This window comes from Microtus pennsylvanicus, chromosome 13 (assembly GCF_037038515.1).
Source record: "Microtus pennsylvanicus isolate mMicPen1 chromosome 13, mMicPen1.hap1, whole genome shotgun sequence".
Lineage (NCBI taxonomy): Eukaryota > Metazoa > Chordata > Mammalia > Rodentia > Cricetidae > Microtus > Microtus pennsylvanicus.
Window position 1 is genome coordinate 53,280,524 of NC_134591.1, and position 27,567 is coordinate 53,308,090.

At 42.9% G+C, this 27,567-nt stretch overlaps 1 protein-coding gene across 4 annotated transcripts in view; it reads left to right on the forward strand.

Moving 5' to 3' along the window:
* Hivep3 (HIVEP zinc finger 3) overlaps nucleotides 1–27,567 on the forward strand; it is a 416,683-nt gene that overhangs the window by 79,513 nt on the left and 309,603 nt on the right. For 3 of the 4 annotated variants that reach the window (XM_075944540.1, XM_075944539.1, XM_075944543.1), the window contains one exon: nucleotides 12,632–12,748. The gene's annotated coding sequence lies outside the window, so the exon portion shown is untranslated. Of the gene's footprint in view, nucleotides 1–12,328; nucleotides 12,749–27,567 lie in introns of those variants that run through there. The other variant, XM_075944541.1, reaches the window with a different exon arrangement.

Consider the following 27,567-nt stretch of genomic DNA (forward strand, 5'->3'; position numbering starts at 1 on the left):
TATAATGAAAAGCAATCAGATAGAGAAGAACAAATTAAAACTAAGGGAAGGGAGATGAAAAAATAATAAAGACAAGAGAAAAAAAACCCCAATGCACTCTGTTAGGGCCCGGGGGCCCCAACATAGATAACTATTTTCCCTAACTGGACTGGTACGGAACTGCAAGGAATAACCAGACACAGCTTACACAGTCATCACAGAAGGGCATCTCAGGGTTCTCCACTCCTGAAGATAAGATCTACCTGAGTTTATTGTCCAACATCGTGGATACCTCATTCATATTCTCTTTCTGGGGAACGTGGGGCTAGGAACTGCACCTGCCATTAGGTCATCAGCTTCAGCAAACACCTCTCCCTAGGCAATCTACATTTATAACAAAAGAGAAGGAGTAGCACATCCTGGCTATTGTTGAGAGTAGTCTGCATGTCTACGTGACCACCTCAGGTGGGCCTATGGCTTCAGAGCCTGGCTGCCACACCATACAGAAATATGGGCCACAGAAGACCAGAAGCAGGAAGAAAAGGAAGGCCATCATCACAGAGCCCCCTGGCAGTGAAGAAATAAAAAGGAAGTGCTATGTCCAACTCAGGCCAACTGGGGCAATGTGGTCACTTCCATGGGAAACAGTAGTATAGAAATTCATCCGTGAAGAATAGATGTCTTGAATAGTCCTATATGTCCCAGAGAACTCGGAATTTCTAGGTTTAAAACTCATGGACCAGATGGTTTTAGTGACAAATTCTATGAAATATTATGAGAGCAGAATTTCTCCACTACTCAAGTCTGTCAAAATGAATGCAAGAGAAGAAAATCATAGTCCAGTATTCCTCATGATGATACTTACAAAAATCCTCAAGAGAATGTTTATAAATAAAACCTTGGACCATTGAAATGGCTCAGTTGGTAAAGAGGCTTGCTACCAAGCCTGGATGACCTGAGTTCAATCCCCGGAACTTCCATAGTGGAAGGCAATAATTGACTTAAAAGTTGTTCTCTGACTTTCACACGCTTGCTTCCCAAAACATAAATAAACACATGCAATACAAAGTTCTTTAATTAAAGTGAAATATAAAATTCTTATTTGTAAGTATATTCATGTTTTTATACATTTATATGTAAGTCAAACCTACCTATATTTACTATACATAAACACTGAATGGGGTTTATTCTTGGCATGCAAATATAGTTCATTGCTGGAAAATCTAAGTAATTTTACATATATTCAGAAACAAGGAAGAAAAACCATATGATTATTCCCATCCTTGTAGAAAAACTGTAGAAATGTCATTGCTAATTTGTGGTTAGAATTAGCAGAGTAGGAATAAGAAGGAGACTTGGTCTTATCAAAGATATCTACAAAGAAGAGTGGGATGACAAACAAACAAGCAAGAGAAAAAGCTCACTCCTAACAATACACTCAACAGTGAAAGACTAAACACGCTTCTCTCTTATGATTCCTAACCCAAATCAGTACGATGTGACAAGAGGGGGATTGCATTTATAAAAATTAGAAAAGTATAAATAAAACCACATCTACCAACATGTAGCTTGATAAAGAACTTATATATTTAGAGTCTTAGTAGGATGATGGGCTATATTTCTTTAAAAATCTTCTTTATTTTATGTTTATGTGCATTTGCCTATATGTGTACCTGTGCATCATGTGGGTGCAGTGCCCTTGGAAGCCAGAAGAGGGTGTTGGATTCCCTGGAACTGGAGATACTGGCTGTGAGCTGCCTTGTGGGTGCTGGGAATCAAACCCAGGTCCTCTGAAAGAGTAGCCAGTGCTCTTAACCACTGAGCATCTCTCCAACCATATTTCTCCACAGTCATATTTCTTTATATTGAAAATAAACAGTTGACTTTCATTTTGTTTTGTTTTGTGATAAAGTGTCTCTCTTTGTAGCCCAGCTGTCCTGGAGTTAGCTGTAGACCAGGCTGGCCTTGAATTCAGAGAGATTCACCTGTCTCTGTTTTCCAAGCAGTGGGATTAAAGGTGTGTGCCACCACCACAAGGCTGACCAGTGGGACTGTTTTACTCTCTGATCTTCAGGCAAGCTTTATTTATTAGAATCCAATTGAAGTGCCACTACACGGACTTGCTACTTCTCATGAGGAAAAGATGATTCAGGAATGAGGGAGAGAGGAGATCACCCTCAGGACACTGTAACTGTATTTACTGCAGACAGCTTACTTTATAGATGCCCAAACTACTGGGTGAATAATCTCAAGATAGTTGAGATTCCCTGATAATTATCAGCCACACAGAGAAAATGAGTCACCTTTCAGTGGAGAAACCTGGCAGATGCCACCAAGGTTGACAAGACCAGATATAAGACAAACTGTGACGTGTGACGGCATTTGATACACTGAGAGTGGAAAACATGGGTCATCCCTTCATGCTAAGAGCACTGGCAGCTCAGAGAAGCAGAAGTGAGGCGGTTTCTCTACCACCTCGCAAAGATGGGCATTGTCTTAGAATGGCAGGTGTCCTGACTGAGAACTGAGAACGTTCATGCCAGTCCCTCCTTCCCTTTCCCCATGGGCTGCGGTTTCAGGGGGGTACAATCTTAAATGTCATCCTTTATCCCAATTGTCTTTCCCTATGTCATTTGTCTTTCAACAAAAACTGTGTGTGGTTTATCCCTCCCCGCTTGTTTTAAAGCTCGTCAGGTGCGTGCCCTTATCAAATCTGCAGGTCAGAGGGCAAGCTTGGCAGTAGGAATCTGTTCTACATCTCTTAGCTTGGGTGGGATAGTTAGACACACAGGATTTGCAGAGCTTCTAGACTGCTAGCAGATGTCCGTTATTTTATGTCTCTCTGCAGTTTGACCTTAGCTGACTCACGATAGTTTCTTTTATTTTGAAAAAGAGCCATCTTATTTTATTTCTTACAGGACACAGAACTTTTATACTATTCCTGCCCCAGACTCATGAGAAAGTACCAGAAAAACCCAAATGAGGGACAGTCCACTATACACAAGCAAGGCTGTTAAGAAGGGTTAGAGGTTTGAGAGTCAAGGGAAGACTGAGTGGTAATGCAGGTCAGAGGAGACGGAGGAGGAGCAACAGCTCAGAGCAGTGTCACATCCCCCACTGAAGGCTGGGATGGAAAGGACATTAGGTGTAATACATTTATATTTTGTATACATGTTTGTAAAACATTCCCACATGTGTAAACATTAGAGAAAAACCTGTCATTCAGTTAGTGGTGGTGTGCCAGCATCATTTTCTTGATTTTGATCATTGTTACCGTGGTTACATAAGATGCTAACAATAAGGAAATCTGGGGAAAGAGTATATAGGATTCTCTGTATGAATCCTGTGTGAGTTTAAAATGATTTTGATATAAAAGCTGAAAGAAGGGGTGAATTTTTGATGAAACAGACCCTGATGAAAGAGGCAAAGACTGTCTTTTCTTCTGGGAGGCTGGGGAGAGCCTCCAAGTGTCAATGGGATCTACTGAGGAACATCTTTTGCGGGGCACTCCTGTGACTCCTTGCTCTTAGGACTGCAGTTTGAGAATTACTGCGATCAAGTCATCTACCCTGATTCATTTGGAGACATCTGATTTCTGCATGTTCTTTCTTCCTTAAAAATCGCATTAAAAATCAACATATGGGCCGGGCATACACACCTTTAATCCCAGCACTCGGGAGGCAGAGGCAGGTGGATCTCTATGAATTAGAGGCCTGCTGGGTCTACAGAGTGAGTTGCAGGACAGCCAGAGCTATTACACAGAGAAACCCTGTCTCAAAAAAAAAAAAAAACAAATCAATGTATATTTATATAAGCAAATTTTTAAAAGTGCACTTTCTTTGTCTTCCCAGCTGAGAGATGACTCCCCCTTTATTTTATTGACTGATCATTGGAGACAGCTATGCAGGCTAGTCTTCCATCATCCTGTTCCACCTTTCTTAGCTGACAGAACTTTATTTACAGGGTTTGCTTATATGGAGGTGCTTTGTGCATTTCTGTCATTGCTTGGCCCCTAAAGGCATGCTAGGTTTTGATCCCCCATGATAAGTTACATGAAATTTGCAGTGTTTATTCATGACCTTTTCTTGTTACAGCTTTGTTGATGTTGTTATTTCAGTATGACTGAAATTTCACAGCTTGCTCCTGCAATGCTGTAGAGTCCTCTGTAGCCATGGCCTAGCATTTGCCTTTACACCTGTCCCAGAGGGTAGCTGGGGAGCGTGACTGCTGTGTGTGGGATGCCCAAAGTGGGGCTACTAGATGGGAGAAGTTTCCTCATCTTAGGCTTAGTATGCCAAAGGATAGCCTTATTTGAAAGAAAAAGCAAGGTTAGACCCTCTGAGTCAGTTGCTGAGCAAAATTTCTACCTCTGATTTGGTGGACTAAGAAAGACCCAGGCCTTGTGCCTTTAACTCCCTTCCTTGTTCTGCGCCCAGCTGAGCTTATTAATGCTTATGGTACTTATGACACTTAGGCCTGTGGTATGGTGATTCCATGGTGTGAGATCATGATGTCACATCTGTCTGGTTGATATTGGACTTAGTGGTGTTTTATAAGGGGCTGTGGCTTTCTAAAGCTGGAGTCTTCACTGGTTCTTCAACTGGAATCGTCAGAATTATTCACGGGGCTTGAATGAGATGTCAGGATCCTCCCATAGAAAATTGAAAGTATCTGTTTCTTCCTAATGCTCCACAGGATTTTCAATGTGCGATCTGCATTAGTCAGGGTTCTCTAGAGGAACAGAACCTATGTGTATATATGCGGTACAAAAGAAGATGCCCTACACCAGTACATGCTAAGGGCTGGAGAAACCAACAATGTCAACCTCCCTGCTGGTGGGACTGAGAATGGTGGGAGGCTCAGACCATAAGGCTGGATGCCTCAGTGGTCCTAATTTGGCACTGAGGGCATGGATGATTCCTGGAGAGCTTCTGGTTTTCAGATCACACTGGAAGTTGGGTTTGGCTGAACTTTTTAATTGCAGCAAACTGGAGGGAAGGCGACAGGTGGATTCCTTGGGCTTGCTGGGCAGCAGGCTTAACCTACTCAGTGAATTCTAGATCATGAAACAGGTGGACAGTGCCTGATGAATGACACCTAAGGTTGTCCTTTGGCCTTCACACACTTGCACACACACACTTGCACAAATGCTCACATGCACACATTCATATATACATGTCCCCTCCCAAAAAAAATCGCCCTAAAATATGCAACCTAAAGCAATTGAATGAACAAAATATTTAATGAGCTAGCAATGGGGTGTCTTCCAGTGTGGAGACTGGGTCATAGCAAGTTCTCCCTTCCTGCTCCTCCTCCGTTTGGCTCTGGGTTTGATCTTCCTCTTCCACCTACTGGTACAGCAGTCCTCTCCACTACATCATACTTAATATTGATCAACTCTTCTGCTGAGCTCTGTGTCTAGCTCAAGTTCTGCAGCCGAACTGCCCTTTGAAGAATGCTATGAAATCAGAAAGGATAGAAGCCACTTTGGGCAACAGAATTAGGTCCCAGATGTCAGAGCAAAATGATGGGCTGATTGTTATAGTATAAAGTGTAAGAAGGCTAAATGATGTCGGGCGGTGGTGGCGCACGCCTTTAATCCCAGCACTTGGGAGGCAGAGGCAGGTGGATCTCTGTGAGTTCGAGACCAGCCTGGTCTACAGAGCTAGTTCCAGGACAGGCTCCAAAGCCACAGCGAAACCCTGTCTCGAAAAACCAAAAAAAAAAAAAAAAAAAAAAAAAAAAAGAAGGCTAAATGATGTAAGGTCATGCTGTGGGAACCTGCAAATATATGAGTGTAGACCAGAAAAGTGTGTGGCAGTAGCAGCAATTACAAATAAATAACCACATCTGTTGATCAGTAGATAGGTAGAAATAAAGACTGATAGAATTGTATCGTAGTGTCTCCAGATTCAGTTGCTGACTCAAAGACCTTATTAAAGAACATTACTAAGAACTTTTAATAAAAAATTACTTTCCTTCTTGAAGATTGAGAATAACCAGGACAGGGTAAAATGCCAGCACCACAGACCCAGTATCCTCCATCTTGTTGTTCGGTCAGCCTGATCCATATGGCTTCCAGACCCACACTCCAGCTAGTGGGAAAGAGAATAGGAGGGAAAAGGGGCTCCTTTCCTTCAAGAGCATACCAGGCCACCACACTGTTTATACGAGCTTGCAACTCAAAGCTAAAGCTTGTCTTCAGGCCTCACTTACAAGGAATGTTGGGAAATGTAGTTTTAGCTGAGTAGTCATCTTACTACTAAATAAGACAGGAGGTGGAGAATGACTACTGATGTCACTTTAGCAGGTTTGAAATAAAGTCAGCATTCACACCAGTGTAATCTTACTTCCAGAAAGACTTAAATAACAGTATATTGTACTGAGAGAAGTATAGAATCCTCTAGAACAGGAGATAGCATTTTTTTTCCAGAAAAGGAAAAAATAGCAAACATCTCAGATTTTACAAGTCACACAGAGTATTTGTTATAAATTCTTTCCAGTGTTTGCGTTTTTATAACCCTTCAAGAATGTCAAATCCATTTGTAGCATGTGGCCTGTAAAAATTAGATTGTTCCAAGGGCTGTAGTTTGTGATCTCTGTTTAATATAAGCATGACGGTCATCTGTGGTCACATCTAAAACATAGGAGACTGTGTTTCCAGGGAGCTGATGAGTTAGGAAGAATTTCAGATGTGTTCCAAAGAGGCGTTCTAAGCTGGAGCAGCCAGAATTCCTGAGAACTGGATCAACCTTCTCAAATAGTTGAAGGATATTTGGGGTATTAAGAGTGATTCACATTTTGTTCATATCAAAAGAAGGAGAATTGGTAATAGAAAGTTCTAGAAGGCAGACCACAGTGTAGTATATGCAAGGGCTTTCTAGTTGTTACTTTATTACTCGTGAAAACCAATAATCAGGCATGTTATATAGCTGGCTTCACTTTATTCTCCACAGCCTCAATAGGTAGGTATAACCATTATGTCTCATATTAGTTAGTTTTATATTTATATTTATGACCAAAAATTCCTGACAGACACAACATAATAGAAGAAATATTTCTTTTTGCTCATGGTTTGGAGGGGTGCAGTTTACCATAGCAGAGGAGCATGGTGGGATTCATGGCAGTGGGTTATGTGGCAGAGACCACTCCCATCATGACAGACCAGCAAGCAGAGTGTGGTCAAAACTAGGGACCAGGCCTTGAGAGGTCCCACTCCAGTGACCTACTTCAGCCAGCTAGGCTTCACCTCCTAAAGGCTCTCAGCACCACCCCCTCCCTTTCCTCAGTGGCACCTCAAGCTGGGGGTGAGTGTCCAAAGCATGAGTCTGGAGGGCATATTTCCCATTCAAGCCACAGCAACTCTACTTGACAGATAAGAAAGTCATAGCTCGTGGCCACAGAGCTCACCCCAGAATGCTGTTACAAGCCTTAGCAACAGCTACTCCCCACTGCCCCCTTGTGCACAAGTTAAATGACTAGGATATGTAAATCCTGGAGTAGCGCCAGGCACAGAGTAAGCCTTGCTGCCTGTGGGAGCACTTATTGGAATCGCTGGGAATCCCAGCATTTCTCACCGCGGTAGTTTTTTTAGTCTTCTGTGGCTGAAAAAGAAGCGCCATCAACTTGATGCCCTCGAATGACACATTCATTTGCTCATAGTTTGGAGGTCCGAAGTTTTCAGTCCATTTCACTGGGTGGTAATCAAGGTGTCATGGGCAGGAACAAACTCCCTCCAGAGGCTTCAGGGGAAAATCCATTCCTTGTTTCTTCCTACTTCTGATGGCTCTGACTTGTTCTGGCTTCTGGCTGCATTCCTCTCTCTGTTCTTGACCTCCTTAATCCCGTGACTCTCTTTAGCCCTCTTCCTGTCTCTTACAAAAGATCCTGTGATTCCATGCAGAGCTTGCCCCCTCCCCCTAGTTTGTTTAGAAAAGCCTCCTCACATCCAGGTCATTAACTTATTCACATCGTTTGCATGTAAGGTAGTATTCATTTCCCAGGCATCAGGTAGTACGTATCTGTGGGGGCATTGTTTAGCTGTCCTGATGGTGTTACATAGACTGGATGACCTCATCTTTTTCTTTACACTATTAGAAAATAACTTTATGGCATTGAATGGCTTAATGATAATGATAAACTATAATATCTATCTATTCTTTAGGGTCTCTTTTTCTGAAAACAACAGATTTTAAATAAGGCATGGGCTGGAGGAAGTAATTATTGTCAACTAGCCGTAGTCAAATACTATTATTATGTTACTGAATAATGATTTCTTTGTTCATGAATTTAAAATTCAGGCTTCATTTCTTAACCTTTACACGACAAACTATAGTCAGACTGTTTCTCAACTATGGTCAATTCCACCAGCCTGATGTGCAGATTCTGCAGTGTGAGGCCCTATTGGTTACTGTAACATTTAAGTGTTACGTATTTTAAACTGGCAAACAAGTTTCTTCCTATGCCTTCTCTGTTTTTCTGGCCAATGGCCCTTCTATGGTTTCCTTTCTCATTGGGTATTTCAATTGTGTAGGGTGTAGTTATGCACACTGTAGTCAGCACTCAGGATGTCCAGGAGGGAGGAACTGAAGATCAAGGCTAGCCTGCACTGCAGAGCAAGATACCATTTCTGTACAGGCATCCATCCATCAACAACACCAACAATCCCCATCTTTATTATCACTTTAACATGGTGTTTGAAAGAAGAGGCATTCTGAGATTGTCTGCCTGACAAGATGGTCCTCTCAGTCTTCTTTATTACTGCTACTACTACCACTATTATTATTATTTTGCTAATGCATTTCCATTGAACCTTTCGTACTTTTTTAATATAGAAATTTAATTCCAGACACCTTTATTTTAAAAACAAAAAGATGTAATTAATTTATCCATATCGTTTGCATGTAAGGTAGTATTCATTTCCCAGGCATCAGGTAGTACGTATCTGGGGGGCATTGTTTAGCTGTCCTGATGGTGTTGCATAGACTGGATGACCTCATCTTTTTCTTTACACTATTAGAAAATAACTTTATGGCATTGGTTAGTAGCTGGGAATGTAGAATAGACACAGTAAGAGATTAGTGAAAATAACCAATAAGAAAACAGAACAACTTACAATCAAATAATCTAACTATGTGAATTGGAAACTGTCTTCTCTTTCTTTCTCTCTCTCTTTCTCTCATTTTACAGGTAAATACAATTGGTAGCAGGTGATGCTGCAGATTAGGGAACACTGCATATTTAATCATTTGACTCTCATCTTTCAAAATGTTTAATAATTAAATGTTATAACCATTAAATGTTATAACCATGCTATCAATTCTGTACTCAATCATATTTTCCCTGGCTTCACTTCACATCACTTTTTCTTACATAACACTCTCTTCTTGTGTGAGTTCATTTTCCTGGCCTATTTTCCCCTTGCTTAGCAGAGAATCTTAAGTTACATCCAGAAACTTTTCTTCATAAAGGGTGTGTCAGTGATGTTGTGTCTCTATTTTGTTATCACATAGAGGGAGCCGCTAGTCTGAGAGCTAATGAGGTTTCACCACATGCCCTTGGAGTGGCCTCTAAGCACAGGTGTGTCTCTGAGCCCGTTTTAGACAGGGAATTGGAAACCATTCTGATTTTAATTCCTTTTAAGCAGCAGGTCCTCCTTCCCTGAGTATGCTTGGGTTGTGTCTCTTGGTTCTTGGGGTTCTGCATCTATGAACATATGTGCTTGTTCAATGACCCTGCTTCCGGCATGCCTTGTGATCTGCACTAGTTCAGCTCTAGGGAATAACCCTTTGCTTCTGTGTTTCTGCTTCCCCTCCTTGGTGCTGCAGAACTCCTGTCGGATACTCTCAACCCTTTGTCCTGTACCCTTTACCTGGTTACTGAAGTCTCTTTCCCTGTGTGTGTGTGTGTGTGTGTGTGTGTCTGTGGACTGCTTTTACTGGCACTCCCCAGGGAGCTGCTGCCCTGCTCCTCCACACCTCTAGTTTTTACTTATATTAGAAACAAGCCTCCCACTTTCCAAAGAAGCTGTGAGAAAGTTTCTGAGTCCAGCCATTCTCTCTTTAGTGAATTGGCCTTGATCCCCATGACCTGGATTTCCCTCCTCCAGTCTCCATCTTCTGAGCCTGAGCTTTCTAGGACCCTTTTCTGGGACCCTGTGTGATGACTTCTTCAAGGTCTGTGCAGGATCTGCATCAACTTTCCTGCCCCTTGCCTCAGAACACTGAATTTTCCTTTTACTGTTCACAATGCTTACCCCATGATAACACGATCCTTCTGTTTCCAGTAGGACCACCAACGTTTGGGTGGCTCTTTGGGGGATGAATGAACAGGAGAACATGTAGGAGTCCTCTTTATCATTCACCAAACCAACGGCCTCGGTGTGGAATTAGAGAAGTCTGGAGCTTCTGCCCTGGGAGAGGCTGGACCATATGACCTATTCACTTTCTGTCTGCAAGGATCCCTTTTTCAGCGTAAACACAGCAAGGGTTTGAGAAACAATTTCCATATAAAAGACCAGAGAAACTGGCCTTAGCATTGTCAGAGATCAGAATGAAGTCACTTAAGTGATGAGTTGCGGTAAATCTATTGGAGACAAGGCTCTATGTCACTACAAAGACAGGTTGTAGGCTTCAGAATGTATTAAGGCTAAATTAATATCCCCTCCCCCTCGGGGGTGAGTGTGTGACAGTTGAGAGCTGTGCCCTTAAAAGAGAGAGGAAGAGGACCCAGACCTTCTGGATTCCTGACAACTTAAACATATTATGATTTTTCCTTGGTGCTGTGGTGTTAGAAGGAGATGGGAGGCAGAAAATAAAAATCTTGTTTTCTCAAGCCTTCCTGATTTTTTTAAATGTGAATAAAGAATGCTTTTGTCAGAAACACTTCTCTAGATCTTTCAACAAGGACAGAGACATCTTTCTTCTCAACATGTGTCTCCTCTTCCTGCAATACCACGGTGGCAGACACTCCTGCTCCCTCTCAGAAGTCCCTTCCCCCAGGCCTGGGTAGGAGAATGACAGGCTCCCTGTGGTAGGTCTGTTCCTTGTCACCAAGCCTCCCAAGCACAGGTCTGTGGTGGCCACGGGAGAGCCAGCTCCATGCTGTGTGGCTGGTGACATTTCCGGCTGCCAGTGCCCAACCAATCAGTGACAGACTCAGCTAGCTAGGGCGATGACACAAGAAATATGATAATTTTCTCTAAAGAGCTCTGGGAGGAGAGAGGTGGGGGGAGTGGTTTGGACTGGGAGGGTGAGGAAGACAGGGCCAGGTAAGAGAAGAGAGCCAGGCACTGGTTTCAGAGGTCTGTCTGGCAGGACCAGGAGAGGAATTGAGAGCTGAGGCGAGAGCTTGAGGGAAGGAGCCCTAGGAACACTGTGATGGAGGAGAGCCTGCCGATGGCAAGGAACAAGGAGAGAACCAGCAATGCCAGGATGAAGCTCTGGGGCTCTTGGGTGGAAGACATTTGTCTTTTTTTTGCCAACAGGATTAAAGTTCCTCTTTGTATTTTCTCAGTGGTACCTCCTTAAAAGCTAGAACAAATCTAGGATAGAAGCATGGCTGAAGTAGTTGGCAAGGGTGCTTTAGGCTGGAGGTGGTTTATCCCTCTACCCTGTTGTTCAACCTTCACAATCAATTTTGTTCCAAGATCCCCCAAGAATTTAAGAATAGAACAGCAGTGAAGCCTCACTAAACTTTTTTGAAGACCAAATCTGAATCACCAGACACTAAAGGTTAGGCAGTAGTTTCGATTTCTGGCCTAAGGAAACCAGAACAGGATCTATGTGTGAGTCTCAAGGTGGGTCAGAAACCGGGCCAGAACCGTCCCTGAGACCACAGGGCAAGGCAGGGCAGCATGCTCTGTGGTTAAGCCCTGGGGGCAGCACAGGTATATACCATTGCCTTTAGCAACATGGTAGGATTTCTGGCCCTTACTAAATAATAAGGGACCCAGAGGGCCACCCCTGGGTTGACAAGTCTGCTGACCCCTTGAAACAAATATTTAGAAATGTTCACATGCAATGCTAATCATAATTGGGAAGCCCATCGTCAGTATTTGCATGTTTGTCCCACCATGTAATGTATTATCCACGTGAGCAGATAGATGAAAGTCAACGAATATTATCACTGCCTATAATTCTGCCCTAAGTGGCTGTAGGCTCAGCACTGGCTCCTTCCAGTACTCCCAGTCTTGCTATTCACGTGATAATTGGTGTACTGTATCTTTAAAAGGTTAAAACCCCTTTAAAAAAAAAAAAGGTCTGGACTCCTAGAGGAAAAGACAAGCAGGGCATGGGTTGGCTCTGGATTCAGAAAGCAGCTGCTGATTAGATTCTGTGTCTGCGGGCTGAATTTATTCCGTGTTTCCAGCAGGAATTTCAAGAGGGATGCTTCTGTTTGGGTTTCTGATCGTGATTTATATTTATTCAGAGGAATAACAGAGGGTGGATCTGTTCCCGGTGCGAGCATGCTCACCACCAGCCGACTCTCCCATTATCCCCCTGCTTAGTTTGGTGCTCCAGTGTACACGAGTATTTCGTGTGCATATGTGTGTATACAAACACGCATGCACGCCTGAACGGGCAGACGTATGCACAGTTTATTTCTTAAGGACAATTCCTTCAATAAGGTCTCTACCCCTTACTTGAAACAGGTGTTTATGAAAAAAAAATGCACAATATCCCGACTGACCGGAAAAATTGATGAAGAAGGGTGCTGGATCCGTGGGTCAGAGAACACACAGGACCAGCTTGCCACCCCAAGGCAGAAGGTAGGGGACTCTGGGTTTTTATTCCGCGGATGGATTCCTTGTGCCTTATTTTTTCTTGATTGTGTTTTCGCCCGTGGCTGCCACCGGGAAGTGCCACCTCGCGCTGCGATTCCATTTTGTTGCTGCCTTTCTCACGCCAGGTGTCGGGCGGGCTGCGGTGGCCGAGGTGCGCGGTGGGCTGCGCGCTCGGCCTGGCTGGGGGAGCACGAACCTTAAGTGACCCCCGCGCGTCAATCACTAGCGACCGCGGCTGGGCTGTAACCCTGTGCGCGCTGCGCGCCCCCGCGATCGCTCGCTCTCTCGGCAGCACTGCGCTGCAGACCTGGTTCCTGGGCCAGGCAACCGCTCCAGGATGGGTCAGACCCCAGAGAGGTGTTTGTTGGTGCTTGGTTGAAGGATGATAGTGGTCTGATGCTGGGTCCCAGGACCCAAAGGAGAGCTTTCCCTCCCTGCTCCCAGTGCCACCACCCCTTGAAAAAATATTCCACAGGGCGGGGAGGGGGGAGATCATACCTTGTCCTATCCCCAAAGCACAACATACCACACCAAACCCAAACTCCTGCTGAGGCTGGGGTGGGGGAGGAGGTGTCTTGCCCTGTCTCTAATAAAGCAGGTGTCCCTTCCTAGATGTGTCCCACATTTCAGCATATTTTAAAATGGAAACACTGCTGGTGACAGTTGACCCCTGGGATGGTGATGGACATGCGGACTAGAGGCTGGGACAGAAGTGGTGGTGTAGAGGAACTTGCAGACCTATGTTGAAGCTGGATGATTTGATTTACAATGCTTGGCAGGGTCAGGACCATTTCTGTGACTTGGCCTGCCTTTGAACTTTAGGGACAATGGTTATGCAAGAGCCTGCCGGCTTGGGGTGTGTGTGGTACTGTGGTCCTCTTTTTGCTTTGCATCTTGAACTTTTTGGCGGCCTTTGGTTTTGCAAGGCAGTGGCCAGGTGCCCCTGAGGTATCAGGGATGCTTGAATATTTTAATCCAGGGTTGCTGGGGGTGGAGGTAGGGATGGGGGGTACAGAGAAGAGGAATTTGTTGAACTAACCTCTACACAAGTATTGTTCAACCCATGTTTTTGTGGTTATGTAATCCCAACTAATGATCAGAATCTGTGCCCAAATACTGGTATCAGCTCTCCTGCACTGAAGTAGTTGGGTGTTTCTGTTGTTTATAATGTTTTTATGTAATTGTGTGTGTGGTGAGGACAGGAAACACGTGGGGTACAGCTCAACAACTCAAGGGTAAAGACCACAGGCAAAGAGCAGGTCTCAGTGTTGGAGTGGTGTTGATCTGAGGCCTTCCCACTGGTTTCTGCCCTGGTGCTTCTTGTCTGAACTTTGTTGTAATCTCACCTTTCTCTGTCCCTGGAGAAGGATATAGCCACTTCTGCAGGGTCCCCAGATTCCTAAGTCAAAAAGATTAGGAGGGGCACTGGGTCTAGGGTGGCCACTCAGGTGTCCGATGTTTCCTCTTGCCTCCAGACAGCTCTGGAGAGGAGTCTCCCATTGCCTATGTAGTTTTGCGCTGGGCTGGGCTGTTCTGTGGGGTGGAAAGAGACCCACGTTGGTGCAGCTGTTTGGTACCTGTTGCTTGAAGTGGAGACCAGCAGGAACTGGATGTCCTTTCTATCGCTGCATTGCAATGTTGGGAGTTTTGCAAGGTAGAAGGATAGCTGTCCTCTGGGGGAGCTTGGTAGGCAGGAGGGGCGAGTGTGTGCTGTCTGAGCTCTCCCCTTCCACCCAACTCTGTAAGATACCCACAGGCCACAGTGCTCTTAACACAGACCCTCTGCTCTACTCCTTATCCACTCCACCTGGGGCTGGTAGACAGATTTCTTAAATTAGTGGCCAAGTCTGGCCTCTTAAGGTTACAGTTATTTTCTGGCCCTCAATACCCTGGTACCAGAGTTAGGGGGCAGTTGTTGCCTTAAGTGCTAACTAGTGTCTGCTCTGTGGATCAAGATGTGTTCACCTGGTCCCATTGTTAGCGTGTCTCCGCCCATTGCATTGCAGCAGTGGCCATTCTCCTCAGAGTGGAGAAATGTGTGCTGCTCTTGGACCCCTGCCAAGTGAGCCAGGGAGGCATTTAGTGTGTGAAAGGTGCAGGCAAGAGGAGATACATTTAGTCTGAAGTCCTGGCAGATTCCAGGATTCGACCTGATGGAAGATAACGTCAAGAAAGCTGTGTAACAACTAGATAACTTTCCAACTTGTCTCTCTTCCTGCTCAGCAAGATCCCTGGTGTCCTTCAGGTCCCCCCGCCCCCACCATCAAGATCAAGGAGGTCCTGACAGGCTGGTTTTTAGTCTATTACCTCAGGAGGAGTCAGAGCACATTTTACTACTCCATAACTGTACAGGGCAGATAGGGCAGGAAACCTAGCTACCTGAGCAAACAGTTTTATCCTTCAGCTGTAAAGCCGATAGAAACATCATAACCTTGAAAAGAAGACAAGATAGGTTAAAAAAGAAACATGTGCCCCGCAGCTGGAGGATACTAGGCTGGTGCTGGACAACCTGGACTGTATAGCCAAGAGGGGCAAAGCAGAGAGACATCACAAGTCTGCCAGTGTGCATTGCAGCCCGTCTTTTATTGTTGGTGGAAGTTTCAGACTCTTTCAGGACTGAGCATTTATTTAAAATTCTAAGAGCCTTCTAAATGCACTTAGCAAATTTGAAGAAATCAATAAAGTTTTCGTGAAAGGGTTAGGAAAGTTCTTTTTAATCAAACAGTAAGAACTGATAATAATGGTAGAAATAGGAGAAACTAAAAAATAGTGTTTAAAGGCCATACGAATTCAATACATGGCCGTCTAAGATTAGCGAAAGAATGCAAGTGGTTCAATGAAATGCTATATATTTTGTTACATCTTTTGACCTTGTGCATATCAAAAAACATTTAATGGATGTTCTTGTGCCCTGTTTGAGAAGGCACATGGATCAGGAGCCCAAACCTATTGAGTTGTGGTTGGATTTTTGTTTGTTTAGCATGGTGTTTAGAGAGAAAAGTGCAGCTATTTAAGAAACTACCCTGCCTCGTAATGCCTCCTAAAGATTCTGGATAGCCTGGGGCTTGCAGACCATAGTCCAGCTGTATAGCCCTGCTGGGAACTTGTTGATCTTTGGCTGGCATTTTACAGCACTGTACCACACATTATTAGAGAAGTCTCATTTTAACATTTGACAGTACAGAGGATTCTGAGAAAATGATACTGAAACTTTTGTGCATCTTCTTGTGGCCAGAGACACACTCCAGCCTTCTAGCCCAGTGACAGTATGCCACAGTTGAAAGAGGACTGATGTAGAATCAGGATGGAAGAGGTGGTCTCTGGTGGCATTGTTTCTTATGCCTTTTCAGGGGATGCAGGTTGATCACTGCCAGTGTGCTGATCCCTTGGATAAATGAGTTCAAGATGTTATGACCACACCCCAGAGTGGTGATTAATCAGTTCAGATATTATGCTCAGAACTGAAAGAATGTCTGACTTACATGAGCAACACAGAATTTGGCCCAACCCATTTGCTCAGTTACAATTCTTCTCAAAATAAAAAAAAAGGCAATAGAAAAAACACAAGTAGAAAAGTAGAAGAAAAAGAAGGCCCATGTTTTTTTCAAAGTGTTGTTTGTTTTCAATTCGATCCATCTGTGGAAAATGTGAACATAGAACTGAAGGCAAGGGAACAGTATTGTTCGAGGTCTGAGTGCATACATTTATTGTTTGGATCACTTATTTGAAAGAAAAATGTTCATTTCAGGTTGTTGAATATAATCAGAAATGTTCAGTTATTTAAAGTTTCCATGTCTTTAAGGGAAGGGAAATTCTTGTAATGAGTTGGAGAGAAGCAATTCCATGAATCCCAAGGTGGGCGGGAGGGCAGAGGAGAGGGGTTGGTGATGTGAGGTGACTGAAGCCCCCTATCCAGAGGGCTGCCCTTTTGGGTCCCTGTTGAGAACACTTGGTTGGGAGGCAAGATGACCAATATAGGCTCTGCAAAATATTGTAGACCTTATACATGAGTGAGGGGCTCCTCCCCTCATTATTAAGTGTTGCTGAAAGCAAGGTGTAGTTGACACTCTTGTGGACAAAGAAGTAATGTTGAGCGTTGCTTCTAGACAGTTGAGGTCATCAAATTTAAGGAGTGAAGCAAGGAGAAGTATAGGGACCTCTCTGAGCATCCATGGCCCTTGTAATGGGAGTTCAGAGTGAAGTTGGAAAAAAAAGAGCCATGGTTGCATAACTGGATCCAAAGAAAAGCCAATGAAAGAATAGTGGAAACAATACATGAAAGCAGTATATAATATAAATGCATGAATGAGGGGCTCTGGAGATGGCTCATTTGGTAACGTGTTTGCCTTGCAAGCATGAGGATCTGAGTTCAACCCCCAGATGTGGTTAAAAAACAAAGCCAGCCAGGCATGGTGGTAAGAGACTTATAATCTCAGTGCTGAGGAGGCAGAGACAGGGGGATCCCTTGTGCTTGCTGGCCACCCAGCCTAGGCTACATGGTGAGTTCCAGGCCGGGTATTTAAGGAATGACATCTGAAGTTGTCCTCACATTCTGCACACATACACATGCCATGCATGCACACACACACTCACACACACACACACACACACACACATATGAACATGAACTCATTTTAAAATAGCATGACATACCTGGTTGAGTAAGTAATTTCAGTCTCTTCAGTCATTGACTGGATTTTCAGGCTCAACATGAGATGGTGAAGCTAATGAATCCTAATGAAAACAAAGACCTTTGCCAGAGGAGGACTTTGAAAATACCCTTAATATCCAATGTAGCAGATCCGTGGATAGCTACATCTCAAGACTCCGGCCAAGCCCCACATTTGGAAATGCATAAAGGATTGCATAATCTCTTCACTTCCTTCTGGATGTGACTTCAGCTCAGAGGCCAGAGATGATGCAGGAGCCGCCAGCTGTTTGCCTGTGCTATTTGCGGTTTTCATGTCAGGGTTTCTGTGTCTCTTTTGTCATCTTGGGATGGGGACACTGAACCCTGGAGAAGGCCCAGACAAGTGATCCCTCTTAGCTGTGGCTTTCTTACACACACTTAACATTTTGACTTCAGAAAGAAGACAATTGCCATGGACACGGCTATTCAGAGTTGATTGCGAAGAACTTAAAGAGTGAATGTTTTCTGCAGTCTGCCAGGGTGAGCATGTGTGCCTCCTTCAAAACGTCTCCAACTCCTTGTTCCTCAGCATAGACTCAATACAGTATTAGAAACTTCCCTGACTCTTGATGAGGGTGCCGGACCTCTCATGATTGAAGCACATGCTAAAGAATCTTTAGAAGTAGAAAAGATTCCAGGGACTTCTGAAGAAAGCATAGCTCTGATTGCAGCAAATGGGGAAGCTAGAGCCTGATATGCTCTGGACTCCACTTTCAGCTCAGTGGGCATCCTTGCAAGAATGTCTCTGGAATGATGGGGAAGAGTCACTGACAGACCACTTACCACGTGTGGGAATCATCTTTCCCAGCAGTCTTTTATTCATTTTTTTTCATTTTTTTCTTTATAGCATTCTCTAAAATCAGTTGTAAAAACCAAGACAAGCCATGAAGTATTTAAGTGATACATTTATAAATTGTATCTAAAGAAAAATAGTACTGCCAATGCTCAGTACTGCCAACACTTAGTACTGCCCGCACCCAGTACTCCTGTCTGTTGCGGGAGCTCCTTGGCTGGTCTCTCTACGGCTATTGGCTGAAGGAGCGGAAGGAGCTCATGCAACACCTGTCCATTTGAGAGGAAGAGTGGCGGAAGTCCACTCCTCCATCCCATCCCATCTCTCATTTCCACTTCCCACTGGTAACCATTTCTCAGACATCTCCATGTCTTTCCCCTGCATTTTTCTTTACTACTCTTATATTTATGTCTCCTTCAAATAATTTATTGCTTAGTTGTACATGTTTGTGATATCATATAAAAATGGAATTATGTTGGCATTTTGTTGTTCTGGTGTCCAATAAACGTGGCCCAGAAACATGAGTTGAACTGTATTGATTGACAAATAACTGGGCCGTCTCCATATTATCAATAATTACCTGATGAATCTTGAGTGCTTCTCTGAGTCCACCCTCTTCCCCAAGGAGGTTGCACCTGCCAAAGCAGGACTTTGATACTGTGGGTACCAGTCAGGAATTGGATGCTTCACTCCTTGGTTCATTCGCGTTGTTGAGTGTAGCTAAAATGTTTTCAATTTTGCTGAACTGCTGTATGGTATCAAATGGACACATCATGGTTTAAAACTACTCTGTTATAAATAAATTGATTCCCAGGATTTTTTACAGTTACAAACAGTACAGCTTTAAGCATTTTTGCTCAAGCGCCCTGCTGAGCATGTATGTTCACTTAGGGAATAAACATAGTAGAATTACTGGTCACAGACTGTAAACGTTTTCAATGCTATACAGTAGTTTCAAATTAATTTTCACTAGCTTATGTGAATTTCACCTCAATAAAAAATTAATTTTCATTGTGCTGAACCAATGTCTATATCCTGCTGCACTGTATGATTGTCTCTGTTGCTTTGTATTCTTGCCAATGCTTTATATTTTGTAAGATATTGCCAGAAATTTTTGTCAGTCTTTTGGGAGTGTAACAATAGTTTCTTTGGTTTTAAGTTGTGTGTATTTGATTGGCCTAGGGTTTTGTATGAACGTCCTTTGTATGAATGTATGGCCTTTCAGATGTGTGTGTGTGTGTGTGTGTGTGTGTGTGTGTGTGAAGAACCTTCAACATCTTTTGCCTGTTTATTTAAAATCTGTGGCGTTTACATTTTCCTATTTATGTAGGAATTCTGTCTATATGCTCAAAGTTGTTACTAATTTCTAATTCATGACATCCTTCAGTCTTTTTAAGTATCTTTAAAGAAATGGGAGGTCTTGATTTAATGTAATAAAAATGTATCCATCTTTTTTATCATTAAACATTTCATATCTTAAAGACATCCTGAAGAAAAACACTATCTTTGAGAAGTTTTGAGCTTTTATTTCATATTCAGTGTTTCCTCTTAGCTTGTCATTTTCTGTAGATTTGATATTTGTCATAAAAATAATGATTTCCTCTTCTTCTGTGATCTTTGAAGGCTTTAAAATATTTTATTACCTTTATTATTTATGTGTATGTGTGTGTATGAATGCACACCAAGAGAAAGCTCTCAGGAGTTGGTTCTCTTTATCCACCATTAGGTGCTAGGTGAACTCAGATCTTCAGGTTTGGCTGTAAATGTCTTTTCTTGCCTTAGCCATCTTGCTCAGCCTTTTAAAGCTTAACAAGAAAAAATGGAACTTTAAAAATTGCCTTTCCTATTTTTTTTAGATTTATGTATTTTTTCTTCCTTTAATTTGTTAATGTACAGTGAACTGATTTTCTGATATTAAATTAATCATGCATGCTTAGAATAAATTTGACTTATCATAAAGTATTCATGTTTTTTATGAATTTCTAGATTTGTTTTGCTTATCTGTTGCTTAGACCGCCTCAGTTTTATACTGAGTTTGAGCTTGGCTTAGACAGTAGGTTTTAGACCAGCCCCTATTTCCTGTTCCCAAAAAGGATTTATGTATGGCTGGCCTTCTTTCCCTGAAAATCTAGAATTTCTGATTCAACTTCTTCAGTAAATAGGGGATACTAGGGTTTTAATTTTTTCTTAATTCAATTTTGGTAAACCATCCTTTTCCGGGAATCTTCTATTTTATTTTATTTTTCAAAAAATTGCCATCAAGTTGTTTGTAATAGACACATAACTTTTAAGTTCTGTTGTGTCTGTAGTTGTGTCCCCTTTTCATTTGTACTGATGCACCTTCTGGTTCTGTTTGGTTCTGTAGTCTTCTAGAAATTTTTTCATGGCTTTTAAAAAAACCAGTTGACTTTATAATCTTATCATTTATTTTTCAGCATATGCATTTTTATATTGATTTTTATTTTCTCTTTTAGCTTTGAGATATTATTATTTCTTCTTAAACTATTTTATTTTTAAGGATTTTCTCATTATGAACAGTATTAGTTCTATATTTTCACTTTAATTTGTCACAAATTTCTGACGTGTGTTAATTTTATATTACTTGGTTCTAAGTATAATTTGCACTATGATTATTCCTTAACTTGTTATTTATAGCTATAATTTTTCATTTTAAACTCTAGGCACGTTTTGCTGGTCATCTTCCTGCTGTTGATGTTTAACTTAATTTTATCTTAATTCACAAATGTATGCACAAAACCTGACTTTTAATTTTAATTAATTATTTTTTTGTGATAAGGTTTCACTATATAGCCTTGGCTGACTTAGAACTCACTATGTAGAACAGGACAGTCTTGAGCTCAAAGAGATCTGCCTCTCACTGTTTCCTGAGTATTGGTATTAAGGTGTGCCCTATTCACTTGGGCTAAAGTTCAACTTTAAAACACATTACGGCTAATGATAAAGTTATGTATGTGTCAATTTTCATCGTGTTATATGAGTTTATCATTGTTATATGCATGTTCTAGATAACTATATTAGATCAAGCTTCTTGGTTATGTTGTTCATATTCTATTGTCAGTGATTTGAGCCTGTTTAATAAGTTACTAAGAGAAGTACACAGTAAAGTTTCCTGCATGATTGTGAGATTGTTTTCCTTTTTATAATCTTTCCATTTTTGTTTTTATGTATTTTTGAGCCCTTGTTATTAGAAGCCTATGTAAGTTTAGAATAATTTTGTGTTGTAAATGAATTGAATTTTGTATAACAAAATGGAACTTTTTTCTTTCATGATTCTTTTAAGTCTTAAATCTTATGTGGACTAGTATTCATATAATTCTGCCCACTTTGTTTTGTTTAATATTTTCTGTTAGATCTTGAACTTGTTATCATTTTCTTTAGTGAGAAATTAAGATGAAACCCTATATTTTTGTTGGATTAAATCCCTTGTTTTTGAGAGAGATTTTCATTGTTGTTGTTGGCTTTATCTCTGTGCTTATTCTCTTCTGTTTCATTGTCACCTTTCAAGTGTAGTGTCTTTGGCTTTCCTTTGAGGACAATTAATATTTTTTTCCTTTTTAGCTACATTTAAATGTTTGTTTTCAGTATTCCATGGTTTCACAAAGTGTACCAGCGTATGTTTCTATCTCATACTTAATCTTCACAGTTAGGGGACAATCTCCTCTTCTCTCCTCTTCCCAGGAGGTCACAGTAGATGCAGCCCAAGGTCACTGTAATCTGCAGATGTCCTCAGCCTGGCTGCAGTGTTTGGCTGCCTTTCTAGACTGCAGTTTTTACTTTGTTTTGCTTGCTAGCATTTCTCATGAAAATTTCAGTTCATTAGTCATTTAAAAAGACATTTTCCCTATTATACCCATTTGTATTCATTGTTCTCAGTAAGCTGCCAGTCCACCATAGTGCTGGAAATTCTAGTCCTTTAGGTTGTCTTTAATATCACAGTAGATCTCAATACTTACCCAACCATGGAGGACTCTGCTAAGTCTGTTTAGGGATGTATGTACACCCTTGGGGGTTTTGCTGTGGTTGCTCTGTTCCATGATCTGGTCAGCAGATAGAATGGTATGTTCTTCTCAAGGCAACGTTACAAGCACCTCTCAAGACAGTGGAGAATAGTGGGTTGTTTGTGTGTTTTAAATCCATAGCAAGTGTCTTACAAGGACAGAAGTGATACTGAGTAGTAACCACCAGTCTAGCCCTTACATGCAAAAGTACAGCTTCTAGGGACTCAATTCTTCTCTCTCCATGATAAATTGAAAGAGCTAGTGGATTTGGGCTAATTTTCAGTTTCATGCATGGAAAGTTCTGCTTTGGTCAGATACTGCCCCTGAATGCACACCTCCCCCACACCCCAGACCTGGAGTAGAGTAAGTCCGGCTTAGAGGTATGTCTCTGCTGCTTACTCAAGACCCAGGATGATTTAGCTTTTCTGTATGGCTGCCTCTTTTCTTCCTGACCATAAAATAGCAAGATATCAGTTTTAGTATGTTAGGGAATTATAGGAACCAGTTCCCGTGTGTGTGTGTGTGTGTGTGTGTGTGTGTGTGTTGAAAGCATCCAGTACTTCTCCAAGACTGACTCTCACCTTCTAGCAAACAGGAAGGTGGGAGTCATTTGGCATCCTCAGCCCCCTTCCCTTGCCCATGTGTCTGAGTTGCACATGGCTGAACTCAACTCCCAGGGCTCTTGGCCGAGGAACCTTACAACATTTTTTGTCCAAGAAGCCCCAGTTGATAAGGGACTCTGCTGTGACTTGCTCTCAGGCAGGTGGGCTCTGCTGCTCACTTCCTGAAACACTTTGGAGCAAGGGCAGTTGGTTCGTTATTGTCCCCTTCCCTTCCTGTGAGCCTACTGTGGGGGAGGGAGGGTACAGCAGATGGACTTCCTAGTTGCCAGGGACCCCCTGCAGCCTAGGGGAGCTAACAATGTCAGTCTCACTTCTGTTTCCATCCCTGGTTCCTTGAACATCTTTATCCATTCTCACCAAGCAAGATGGAGATGTGCCTGGAGGAGACTGTTTTAGATGGTCCTATAGGCATTAGGACAAGGGCCCCTCTTCCCAAGCATGCTTCCCAGAGCTTAAGATGGAAAGAACTCCCCCTTACTTAATCTGGGACTGTGACTCCTGAATGGAAGAAGATAATGGTTCAAGGGGTTAAGGAAGGAAGGATTGTTTATTCTCTTGATCAGAGACAAATTATCTTCCTCCCTTCTAATGTCTAGTGATCCTTAGAAAGGTACCATTCTATTTAAAATGAATGCAGTTTGTGCCTGGGAAGAAGAAGCTGCACAGGGGCCAGTGAAAGCTGTGTGTGCTTGCCAGCCTTCTCTGTAGGCCACTGGCCAGTTCTGTAGAGCATCTGCCCTTTGGAACAGGCTGAGAAGCAGGAAGCCTGGCTTTCTGACCAGCTCACTAATTTGTAATGGCAGTCCTGGAAGTGCTTGGGATCCTGTGGCTTGGAAAGAAGTTGGTAAGCTTCTGAAGGAGAGAGAAAGAGATGAGAGGGGAGAATAAGAGGGAAGATGGATGAAAAGGAAAGGGGGATGAGCAAGGGAAAGGGAAAGAGAGCAGGCAAGGATGATGAGGAATGAAAGAAAGAGGGTAAGGAAAAAGGAGGGAGGAGATAGAGGGAGAAATAAAAGTGGAACATAGATACAGCTCTCACTTCTGGCTTCAGAATGTTTCTGTTTCTACCTCCCAAGTGTTGGGATTACAGATGTGTGCTTCCATGCTCAGTATTTTGCAGTGGTTGTGGTCAAAGTGAGGGCTTTGTGCAAGCTAGGCAAGCACTCTACAACTACCCTATATGCCTGCCCCACATTTCAAAATACCCATTTTCTTGTTGAGAGAAATCTGGATTGTTACTGCATTTGAACTATTATGAACAAAACTGTCATGATGTAATGAATATTTGCATACATTTACATATAGGTCCTTGTGTGCCTGGAAGGTTTCATTTCTTTTGGGCAAATATTTGATCAGGTCTATATTAGAATGCCAGATTTCTGTTTTACTTTTTCATTGTCGTGACCAAACACCTTGACAAAAGTAACTTAAGGAAGGATGGGCTTATTTTGGCTTATGTTTCAAGGGTACAGTCCACATGGTAGGGAAAGCACGGAGGAAGGAGTGTGAAGCAGTTGGTCACATCACACTCAAAGTCAGGAAGCAGCAAGTGCTGGGTAGTGGCACTCAGCTCACTTTTTCCTTTAACTAATTCTGGGACCCATGCCTAGGGAATGGTACTGCCCACAATTAGAGTGGGTTTTTCCATTTCAATTAACCTAATCTAGAAACTCTCAAACATGCCCAGAGATTTGTCTCCTGAGTCATCCTAGATCTTGTCGAGTTGGCAGTCCATCCCAGATAGTGTCGAGATGGCATTAACCATCCCAGATAGAGACTGATGGATTGTTGAATACTGCCACCTGTGCTAGTCCTAGGAGCTAGAGTCACTCATTCTAATTGTCTCCTGGTCTGTTGAACACTCTCAGTAGGCAATTTGGTGTGAGAAGGAAGAACACAGGCAGCACTGGAGACAGATTTCCAGCCCGACTTTGTCATATACCACAAGTATAGCATGGTAATGTGGCCTTGGACAGGTTATTTGATTTCTTTGTGCCTCAGTTTCCTCACCTGTCGAATATGGAAACCTCCCTGTGGGAAGGCAAAATCAGGTAGATGGGTCGATAGAAACTGATGAATATGCTTGTTCTGAACACTCTGCTTTTAAAGGACTTGACAAGGAGTAACGGGATCTGAAACACGTGTGCCAGATTTCTAAGCAGTCCCTGAGAGGACTGCCAGCCACTCTTCTTCCTGGAATCCTGGCTCTTGCCCTCTCACTGGGCAGCTTCTGTTCTGAGTGGACAGTTCTTTCCCCCATCACCGTTTTTCTTCCATCCTGGAGGCTAGCTGCTCACTTGTTGCTTAAGCTGAAATTTTCTATTAAGCACACGTGATCTTCTTGCCTCAGCCTCCCAGGAATTACAGGAGCTTCCACTTTTTAGTGTGGTCCAGTTTTCTTTCTCAGATACAACACATGAACAGCAAGTCCTGGAGATGTCCCACTGTACCCCAAGATCGTTATACCCTGTTTCTCTTCAGCTTCAGCTTCCACGGGGCTTGAGACCCTGTGCTGATTGAAGACTTAGCAAAGGGACATTGGGCCCAGGAATGCCTGCCCTACAGCTTTGCATAAGACATGACTGTCAGGGAAGAGGCAGTGTCCACTATAGCCACAGTTGAGGAATCTCATCTTGAGCCTGCCACTTCTGCAAACTTCCCTGGGAACAGCTCTCTTCTTACGATGGGGATCTGAGGCCCACAAGTGAATATTGGAAACAGGAATGTGGCCCTAGAGCCCTTAACGCAGAGATAGAAACCCTTTCTGGGCCTGACCTTTTCCTCTCTCCAAGACAAAGAGCCAGAGAAATATAACAGCAGGACTGATCTCTGAGGGTCTCCTAAGGGAGGCATCTGTGTAGACATTGCTCATGGAATCAGGTGGTGGTGAGAGCTGGCTTTGTTGTGTTTGATTTGGTTTGCTTGTTTGACACAAGGTTTCACTGTCACAAGCTCAGGCTGACCTCAAAATCACAATTCTGCATCAGCCTGCTGAGCACTGGAACTATAGATATGCAACACCATACTTGGTTTTCATAATCAGCTTTTTAAATTTTATTTTTGAGAATTTTATATATGAATGCTGTGTGTACATTATTTCCCCCTTCCCCTCCAGCTCTTCCCATATCCCCTTTATTATCACTCAAATTTATAACCTCTTTTTTTGTGATTTTTTTTATAAAACACACACACACACACACACACACACACACACCCCTACTGAATCCATTTAGTAATGTTCCTATGTACATGTATTTCAGACTGACCATTTGGGACTGGATAACCTGTCAGGGCCCTCGTCCCTGGAGAAACTGATATCTCCACTCAGCAGCCATTAATTGCCTTTTTGTCTAGGGATGGGCCTGGTGAGATTTCCTCTACTCATACTGGAAGGTCAGCTGGTGTTGTCTCTGCACAGGTCTTGTTTATGAGACCATATTGTTGAAATTTCATGAGTGCAGCTCCCTGTCATGTCTAGAAGTCAGTGTCTAACAGCAAGTGAGAGGGTGACTTTTGAGACTTGGCCTTCTCCTACTCTGGATTGTGGGCACTGAATTCAATTTGTCAGGATTTTGTAGGGAGTTCTTTTTGCCTTCTGAACATCATCTCTGGGATTTTTTTTGTAATTTTAAAAAATTGAAATATAATTATATCACTGGACAGTGGTGGCTCACACCTTTAATCCCAGCACTTGGGAGGCAGAAGCAAACGGATCTCTGTGAGTTCAAGGCCAGCCTGGTCTACAAAGCAAGTTCCAGGATAGCTAGGGCTACACAGAGAAATACTGTCTCAAAAACCAAAACCATATATATGTACACACACACACACACACACACACACACCTACATATGAAAGCTTTCCTTTTCTCTCCTTCCTAGAATCAGTTTCCTTTAGAAAATATTAGTTTATTTTTTCTCTGTATATAAGTTCTTTGCCTGTATATATGTCTGTTCACCATAGGTGTGCCTGTTGCCCATGGAGGCTAGAAGAGGGTGTTGGATCCTCTAGAACTGGAGTTACAGACAATTGTGAGCCACCATGTTGATGATGAGAACCAAAACCAAGTCCCATGCAAGAGCAGCAAGTGCTCTTAACTGTTGCACCATCTCTCCATGATTAGCAAACTGACTATACTGTTTCCTGGGTGCTGAGAAGGGCAAGGACCAAAGAAACACTGTGAGCTTCTCAATATCTCTCTGCTGACTCAGCTCTCTTTAAGAGTGTGAGCTTTACTGAACCGAGCTCTGGGAGTCCATTTGAAAGAGAGGGTGGAGGGATTGTATGAACAAGGTTGGGGGGGGGGTGTCGAGACTGTGATGGGGAACCCTGCAGAGACAGCTGATGTGAGCTTTTGGGAGCTCACAGACTCTGGACGGAAAGCTAGGGAGCTAGCATAGGACCAACCTAGACTCTCTGCATCTGGGTGACAATTGTGTAGCTTGGTCTTTTGTGGGGCCTCTAGCAGTGGGACCAGGACATGTTCCTGATGCATGAGCTGGCTCTTTGGAGCCTATTCCCTATAGTGGGCTGCCATGTTCAGCCTTGATGCAGGGCGGAGGAGCTTGGTACTACCTCAGCTTGATGTGCCATGCTTTGTTGATTCCCATGGGAGGCCTTACCCCATCTAAGTGGAGATAGAGGAGGAGCAGACCAGGGAGGTAGGGAGAGGTAGGGGGAAG